General features: G+C 33.0%; 1 pseudogene; it reads right to left on the bottom strand.

Moving 5' to 3' along the window:
- Window positions 1–5,514: 5,514 nt before the first annotated feature.
- On the bottom strand, window positions 5,515–6,491 carry LOC149563599 (endochitinase 4-like; annotated as a pseudogene).
- Between the last annotated feature and the right edge of the window lie 3,209 nt (window positions 6,492–9,700).

The following is a 9,700-nucleotide window of genomic DNA, read 5'->3' as shown; positions in this document are numbered from 1 at the left end:
TTTCATTGTAAAAATATAGTAATATTAATAAAATCTTAGTGAAAGTTTCATCGAAAAAACCCAATATGTAAGAGCTTTCGAGAAAAGGGCTCCTATAAAACAAAACCAATAGAGCCAATAATATTTGAGATTAATAAAATTTATAATATAGAAAATTAATAAGTAAATATCAAAACATTACAAATATTCAAGTTATGAAAAATACTTACTATTGATTGGTGAAAAAATGTAATTATTATACTAATTGTAAAGAAGTGAATACAATAGTATATTAGCTACAACAAATACAATAACATTCCCTCCTAGACCATTGCTAACATGGTGGAGAAGATCTAATTTGATTTGAGAAAAATCAAAAGGGTCCACGTCAGCCACGTGTATAGAGAGGCAAATTTTGTTACGGATTAGTTTGCAAATGAGGCGGTGACCAAAAATACAGCAACAATGTGGCATAGCAAAGACAACTTTCGAGTGGCCATGAAAGATATTCTAATTCTGGAATGAATCCAAGGGAGTACGAAGCTAATCTTGAGTTAATTATGGAAAGATATGCAAGACGACGCGAAAAAAAAGGTTTTAATGAGGCTCATGGGAAGGTAATGAGATGCCATCATTTTGTGTACTTCTGGCATATTTTATGGGTCTCATTTTTATCTTCCATTAAAATTGCTAGAGGTGAAAAAGACTGTGAATCGAAAAAACTCAGAAAGTAGAAGATTGTGAAGGGTTAGAGAACTGGTGTAGGGTTTTTTCATAGGATACCAAGATCGTTGGGGATAGGAATAGGAAGGGGCTGGTTGGGGAGGTGGAAAAATGGAGAAAGAGAACAAAGGTCTAGAATAGACTAGTGAAGGGCGGAATAGTGAGGTACATTAAAAAACTCCACGGTTTTAACAAGGAGATTACTAAGATCATGGTGAACACTTGGAAGGATGGACGAGTCAAAATTGATGGGGTCTCTCACCAGGTGGGCATGGAAACAATTGTTCTTGTCATAGAGATTCCTCAGGAGGGGATAAATTTTACAGGGAGAAGACAATGTCAGAAAATGCAATGAAAGATTTTGTGAAGGATGTAGAAGAGAGGAAGAAGTTAGTGAAGGTCAAGACTTATTATGAAATGGATTCAATAAAAAAGCTATGGAGGTATGCTTTAAGGGCTGTTATCAAATTCATTACCCTGGATACTAGATTCGACAGAGTTAGAACACACCACTTTTTTCTGCTTAACCATTTTAGACATGGAATTAAAATTTCTTTTCCTTTCTATCTATTTACCTCTTTGAGCAAGAATATTGAGGGTTACAAGAAGAAACCCAGTGCAAACTCAGCTCTTCATGAGGGTTTGCTCCTTCTGGTCTACGAATATCTAAGGAGCCAAACTAGGGGCAAATCCTTAGGTCACTCTGGGGATTCTTTGAAGGATACTAGGAGCTCAAATTTTTTTGACTCTGAAGAAATGTAAAGTCTTAGCTTAGAGGAAGAGGATAATACCCCCTCGATAGGTAAGAAGCCAAAGGTGGGGGGGGGAACTTCTCCCTCCACTAGTAATGTTCCAAGTAGGAAGAGTCCCATAGGATTAACACCTAATCCTATGAAATAGGGGGCAGATGAGTATAATGATGAGGAGGAGGAAGTGGAGTCAGAGGATGAGAAGAAGGAGGAGGACATTACTATTCTACCTCAGAATCCCAAGAAGAGGAAAGCTGAGGAGGATATGCCTCTAGAAAGGAGAAGTTATGAGACACCTGAGATTCTTGGTCCCTCCCCTTCCCTCTCTTCACCTCAGAGGAAGAAAAAGGAGATCTTGGTGGAAGATAGTGTGGAGGAGGTAATGAAAGAAAGGAGGAGGCCGTGGAGAAACTTTAATACTAAAACGGCGAAGATGGGGATTGTTAGAGAGACAATGAATCCTCAAGTTATCAAAAATGAGGAAGGAAAACTTCATTTTGACGAACTCATTGACCCAGCTTTGGTAGCAATTTCAGACAATGCAAGTTAGATAGTGCTCAACCTACTCAATAGTGCCAAAAATAGTATGATAGAGAACTTCTGCTCAATTAAGTGGTTGTTCCATGAGATTGAAGAGCTTAAGGAGAAAAAGTGCCAGGAGGAAGGCCAAAGGAAGATCAATGACTAGGGTTTTCTAGCCGACCAAGAGGATCATTTGTCTAAGGTCGAGAAAAGGGTGCAAAGGATGGAGATATCAAAAAAAAATCTTGCTAATTAGGGGATGGCCACTCTGAACACTCTAAATGAGAATATCAACAGTTTGGACAAATCGTTGAAAAATGTGGACATTGGTGGGGAAAAAGATGAAAGGGTCAACAAGGAATCCAAGCAGACTAAGGGGGAAATGAATGAGACCAAGGGCCTTGTAGAATATTCTACTGATCTGAACTAGGAGCGCATGACCATGGAGATTAAGAGTGTTAATGAAGTAGCTAAAACCATGCAGGAAATTGATAGGAAGATTGAATAGGTTTTGTTTCTTGTCTTGTCCTTTTTTCAGTTGGGTTTGTTGGCTTTTCCTTTCTGGTTGTTGGCCTGTCTTTTGTTTTGGCCTTATGTAGGTAGAAGTAATGGGTCTAAACTTTATTTAATATTATGCTACCAAATTTTATGTAAAAACTTTTGGGTTTTAGGATGTGAAGAACCTCCTTATAGCAATATCGTGAGAATGCTCGAAATAACAGAATACAAAGTGATAGCAGAACTCAGAATGAATCTACTGATCGCAGGCCACTTCGAGGGGGTAACCTCCTTTGAGCAAGCTCAATACAATAAATTCGTCCGTGCCCATCAAGGGCCTCAACCTATTCTTATATACTGGGTACGATCTAGAAAAGTAATACTACCTATGCATGTGGGATAATAAAATATACTCACGAGACGACTTACAAAGCATATGCGTCCAACAACACTACTCTAACAAAATAAACAGAAGGAACACACAGGTTCCTAACAAAACTTTTGGGTTTTAGGATCCCTGTAAAACCTATTTTTCTTAATAAAAAACATATAAGAAAAATTAAAGAAAATTTATAATATATTATAACATATTACCACAACATCACTAAATACATATTACCACATCATCTCTAATAACTTTGAAGGGATGCCTTACATATGAGCCTACTATGCATCTTCACTTTTATTAGGACAAATATTAGTTGGTAGTTTCATCAATTGATTTGTTTAGATTATATTTTCATTTATGATTGTTTTAAGGATTTCTTTAATTGATGCATCATCCCTATAACAAAAATAAGACATAAAATAATTTATAATATACCTACAATGCATTGAAACATTTTTTTGGTGTCCCAAGTTCGTAAAGCACAAGGCAAATTCACTCCATGTATGATAACATATTATGATAGCATAATATAATAAGGGGTGCAAGTGCCAAAGTTCCTAATTTTAGTACGAGTGAGTTTTGGAGTAAGAATTGAGTTAATAACCTAAAACTAAACACAACAAAATCAAATTTACTTATGTTTCTAGATGTTTGCTTGATTTGGGATCTTTTAACATATTGGAAGGTGTTACTGGACATGTAATCATTCTACTCGTAATCAATGTGATTCAAGAATTTTATAAACTCTTGATGACATGAGCTCCATGTGTCATTTAAGGAATGGTTGGAATGACAAGCTCTAATGATTTTATATTGTGCATCTAGTTTCTACGATTTTAGATTGGAACAAGTTTTCAACTAGGTACTAATTTTGTATCAAAGGCAAATTGGTAAGTTATTTATATTAATATACATAAAAAATTTATTTGAAAAGCATTAATCTCTTCTTTTACATGGTGTAGTGTATTAGAAAATCTATTATCTAATAATTATAAATGTCATAAAAAGTTGTGTTGATTCTATTGTTTGCCTTGTCAATGTTATTGCTATCTCTGAGCATAGAAACTTGAATTAAATTTTTTTGAAGAACATCTCTAACTTTAAGATATCATAGTACATTACTTCCTTGATAATTTGATGTAGCCCAAACCCCATTCAAAACAATACTTAGAAAATAATAACACAACATAGATTTTCAAAAATTAGATTCTTCCTTCAACTTCTTCAACTCTATTCTACCTTACAATGAAAGAAAATACCTACTTATTACAATTCTAAAAATTACCACATTTGACAGATTTTCAAAAAAAAAAGAAAAGATTTTTCTATTTTTGGTAATTTCTAAAATCCATCCTATGAATCCCAATTTTTCCCAAGAAAAACCCTCAACTAAGGTAAGATGAATTGCCAACTAATCTATGAAATCAAGGGTATGATTTCAGATTTATTAAAAAATAACTTTTTAAAAAATTGAAAAAAAACACAAAAACTCAATTTCAAAGGTCAAGATGAAATTTTAGGCTCCTGAGAAAATGTTGAAACAGCCACCTATTGAGCTGATCTTATCGAAAAACCAAATAACTCCTTCTCACGTGACTGCCTTTAAAATTTCAGCCAAAATCCATATCCGAGTCAAAAGTTATGACTCCTAGAAGTTGATACATTGCAATTGCATCCGTTACACAAATATTTGGCTCAAATAACTCTATCATTTATTATTTGTAAAATAACTAAATAATAATATAGAATATTGAATCTATTTATATACATGAAAAACGATACAATAGAAAAGCATAGGTCAATAGTGGTTATAGTAGGCATACTTATTTATTCATTTCAAAATATCATTGTTCCTTTAATAAGTTTAAGATATAACAATACTTTTAGATAATTTATTATCTATTATAAAAAAAATTATTTAATCAAAATTTATAATTCAAGAATATTATTTAAATTTTTAACAAATAAATGTTAAAAAAAGATAATCACCTATTAACTAAATTTACTTATCTTTTTTAATTCATTTTGTTGCTGTTTTGACCTAGAGTAAAGAAAATTGTTGCTCCATATTTTGAAGTTGCTAGTTGTATGTAATTTTAACTTTGCCGCAATAAATGGGTAAAGCATGTCCACAATTCCCCTTTTCAGCCCACTTCATAGCAAAATCGAATAATTTTTATCTGTTTCAATCCTTCAGCTTTCAAGCATTGGAGGAAGCTTCTAGAATGAGGATAATGAGATTTAAACTTATGTTACAAATTGCCTATTTTTATTATAAGAAATTTTTTTTCTCATTGCGTCAACCAATTAAAATTCAGAAAAATATTATTTCAAAATTATTAAAAATAAATATTAATAATCAACTATAACATTTCCAATTAAAGGTATTTAATTCTTTGTTTCTATTGAATATTGACAAGTCAGGTGAAAAATTATGGACTAAAGAAAACAATAATTTCCTGCTGCGCAGGAACTAATAATATGAAGAAATGCCTCACACAAAGATGTATGCTCCAGCAATATATCAAAACATACATAGACTTAACTATTATACAATTATTTATAAATATAACTTTTAAATAAACATGTTTCTTGAACCTTATACAGATACAGTTCAACAAAATGTTGGTCTTATTTTGCTATTCTAATTATAGTCTAGCAGGAGAGTTTGGAGCCTGGATCGACTCTCAACTTGTTGCAGTAACTCTTATAGTACCCTATACGCATGTTGACGAGGCCTGGTTCACGACCCCCACATTCGACATCGCCATTGACAGCTTGGATTGTTGCTCCGAATCCTTGTCCAGAGGTCATGGCCTTATGACAGTTGCTGTTCTTCATCCAAAACCAAACTGCGGTCTTGAGAGAAATGGCGGCGTCATTTGCTACCTTCTCCAGCTCATTCAACCCGTCGAATCCAATGTCCTTTCCTGCTGCACCGTAGTTGTAGTTCCTGCAACACTCGATCAATAACAAAGTCACAGTCAGCATCAAAAACATCAAATACTAAGGTTTGATTCTTAAACTAAAAATATTAAATAGTCAATATTGATCTTTTAAATTACCAGAATAGCATAGTGGTCCACGGCCGAAGTAGCTTTTGCCCTTGACACAAGGATACTCAGTGTTGCTTTCATTGCAATAATCCTTCGATGTGCCATTCTTCTCTTCAGTATAACACATAGCTACAAAAGCGCAACATTCATGTTATAGAAAATCATCTAGACTGTAAACATCACATACTAACGGCTGACTTACGACTTGATTCTTAACTTAAAAGTGTCAAGTAATATTTTCAAACTTATTTTTTCAACAGTACTGATCGACATTAATGACTTACATCAAGTCTCCTGGGTGACATGGGCGAAGAAGGCAGCGAGTTCTCTCTTGGCGTCGTCAGAAGATCCGGTGGTGCCAAAACCAGAGTAGGCGTCGGCGGTCTGGACGAAACCGTCGTAGCTATACAACTTCTTGCCTGCAGCACATGATGAGTCGTTTGCAGCGTTGAGAATAGCGTCAAAGAAATCTTTGCTTATGACGGATGACACATTCTGTGCAGAAACACTCCCAAACAGCAGAGAAATTTCCACTGCCAAAACCAACACCAACATCGGTTTTTTCTCAATCTCCATCTCTTCCTTTCAGTGTGTGATATTTGTATATCTGAAATTTCCTCCTCTGGTCCATTTTATAGACTGGCAAATTGCTATATGTGGACCGCATTCGTTGTTTTTTTTGGCCACTCGACGACTTTTGGGCCTTTCCGGCCTCGTGTTGACGTTCAAACTCTGTAACATCTTGTGACTCTTCACCGAGGGTCTTTTATTTGACCAATGGAGCGTTTCCAAATTAAAAGTTTAGTCTTTACCTTCCAAAGGCTATGTTGACGTTTATCCAAATCAATGCGTGGGAACTTTTGAACTTTACGTATTTAAGAAAAGCGACGCTGTTCCTCATAGCCTATCAAGCCTTATTGCAGTCAAATATGGAACAAGAAAGATATTATTAGCAATTGCATTTTATAAAGGGTACGTAGGTTGTTTCTGATATTAAGACTACCTTGCTCAAGCAATATAACTGGTCGTTTCTTTACTATAATATCTCTTTTAGCACTTATCTTTATTTATAGTAAGATAACAATTGATTCTTGGTGTGGACTTTTGAGCTCTTTTAGTGCTTTCAATTTGTCTACCATGTTGTATTTGGTACTTGTGAGTCTACAACTGATTGTTTTAAAGACTTTTAAATTGCATTACAATCAAATATGAAAGAACTAAAAATATTATTAGCACCTGTATTTAAAAAAGATTGAGCAAAATGACAATAAGAGATTAAACGTTAAATATTAAATTAATTATATATTTAATATTTTTCTTTTTTTTAAAAAAAATTAACTATTTTAAGTTATTATATTAAAAAACTATTTTACAAATATAATATAATCTAAAATATTAGATTAAAATTAAGGAATCTTAATATTTCTATAAATTGTGAAAATATGATACCATTATATGTAAATTAGTAAAGATTGCAAAAGAAAATAAATTAAAATCTTTAAAGTAGAAATTACTTTGTGAATGTATGAGAAGTTATAATTTACATAGTAGATATACATGTATAGATACATTACTACAACTATAAATTACTATTAAAATCTATTTGAACTATCAAAAAGATAATTATTTATTTTGAATTAGTATACTATATAAAAAACTTAGGCAACTTCACACACACATGCGCACGCACGTGTGCGCACTCACACACAATAAGAAAAAAAGAATAGGTTAAAAATATTTGCAATTTTTAAATCTTGTTAAAATCTTCACGTATAGCTCTTGCTATTCACTTCTTCAAGGACTTCCTTGGTTCCTCAACTATAGCACTCTAGTGCATTCATATCCCACCGTTGTGTACACTAGCACATAACTCCTCATTTGCACAAATCTATAATTTTTTAAAAGGATTATGAGTTTCTACCACTTAGAAAATTTTGCATCGGATAATGTTTTTAATTAAAGGAGGCAAGAAAAAGGCCTTGAACCTGAGAAACAATGAAGTAGAACAAGAACTTTTCAGCCTTGGGACATTACAACCAAGTAGCAGAAAACACCATCTCTAACACAAACGACTAAAGAGCCACTAGAGAAAAGTTTACATCAGATAATGTTGATTGAGATCAATAGTGATTATCGAGGGTCATGCATGCCTATTTACATAGCCTATCATATTCTTCAATATACATAGTTTGTTCAATTGTTTTAATAATATTCCTCTTTTCCTCTAGCACAGAGAGAAGAGCTACTAAAGTTAAGAGTGTATCTATATTATTTAACCTTTGAAGCAGGTACGAAGCTTTCAAATACTAAACTTTGATGCAACTTTTGTACATTAGTCCAATTAAGGATGGATATTATTAAAGAACTTGATGCATTGATCCATCTAAAAATAATTATTTGTTATCATTATCCTTAAGTAGCTTGTTCCCATTAATTATTCTATTGGTAAATTTTTAAAATTCCAAAAGTAGTTTGGAAGCTCAAAAAAAGTATGAGTAGAGCTCTCTTATTAAACATTCAACATTTGTTACTAGAGAAATACTTGCACACAATTCTAAAAGCTAGATTCATTTTGTGAGACATGTAGTGAATGTTAGTGATATAGGGTGAACAAAAAGTTTCCATCTTTATTATAAGATCATTCTTATGACCTTGCATTACTAAAGTCACATCTGCTCAAACAAATACCATTTTTTTAGAAATGGTCATGTTATCCATAGCTCTATGTTCACTTGAAGACCTCTTTACAAGTTGAAATATATATTTGGCTATCACACTCTCCATTTTAGCAATAATTACTAGATGAGGTTGGTGTGCATGATTTTTTTTCACTAGAAATATGTATGCATAATGAATGTATTCTATACTATTGTAACTTCATTTAAAGACAATGTTTAAAAATTTAACTCTCTTATTTTTTCTTTAGCTAGGAGAGTTAGAAACTTTTAGAAAGTGTAATAAACTTGATAGTATTGGAAACTACAATTGGAACAATTGTTATGTTGTTATTGATGTCAAAACTTATTGGTAAGACAATTTGCTATATGATTTGATTGCCACATTTAGATGATTGATGAAGAGGAATTGATAAATTGGTCATAACAATAGCACCTAGAGGAAAGGTTGAGTTAAGTAAGGAAACTACAATGGTCACCTAATTTCTATACTTTGACAAGATAAAGTGATTATTTAAATCATGATACAAGTGAAGAAGACAGTTGTACTGAAGCTTTGAAGAAGTGATCAAAGTTTGACCAAATGCATAGGCTTGACCAAGAAAAAGAGAGGAAGATTAAGGAACTTGCAATGCTTGTCGAGTGATGCTAGTATCAAGTGAGTACCAGTATGTGTTGAGCAGAAATAGTGTTGACTAAGCATCAGTATTGACTAAGTGTTAGTATATGTGCCAAACAAGAATGTTAGTAGTGACCAAGTAACCTAGTGATGAGAGAGCATTAGAACATAGTGTTGGCTGAGGAACAACATTTTGTCAGTTTATGAAAATATCATGATTTCCAGTAGACAAAGTTGATTTCTTGGAACATGTAATGCATGTTGAAGATAATGATGAATAACTTGGAATATTTAAATCAAGGAAAATTGTGTTCGCACATTTCTATACAAGGATTCAAGGAGAAGTATGGAGAAGTTTCTAGAAAAGAATAGAGGAGATGAAATGTTGGAACAATTTGATGAATCTAACATAAACCTAAGATCTACGATAATGTTTAAGTTGAAAAAGAACATAATTTCCTAATTAAGGAGGTGCAATGGGTAACCTATTA

The sequence above is a fragment of the Cupressus sempervirens genome, chromosome 4 (assembly GCF_028749045.1).
Source record: "Cupressus sempervirens isolate cs-2001-9-10 chromosome 4, ASM2874904v1, whole genome shotgun sequence".
Classification (NCBI taxonomy): domain Eukaryota; kingdom Viridiplantae; phylum Streptophyta; class Pinopsida; order Cupressales; family Cupressaceae; genus Cupressus; species Cupressus sempervirens.
The sequence above is the reverse complement of the archived record's forward strand: the minus strand, read 5'-3'. Positions and strand labels throughout refer to the sequence as shown.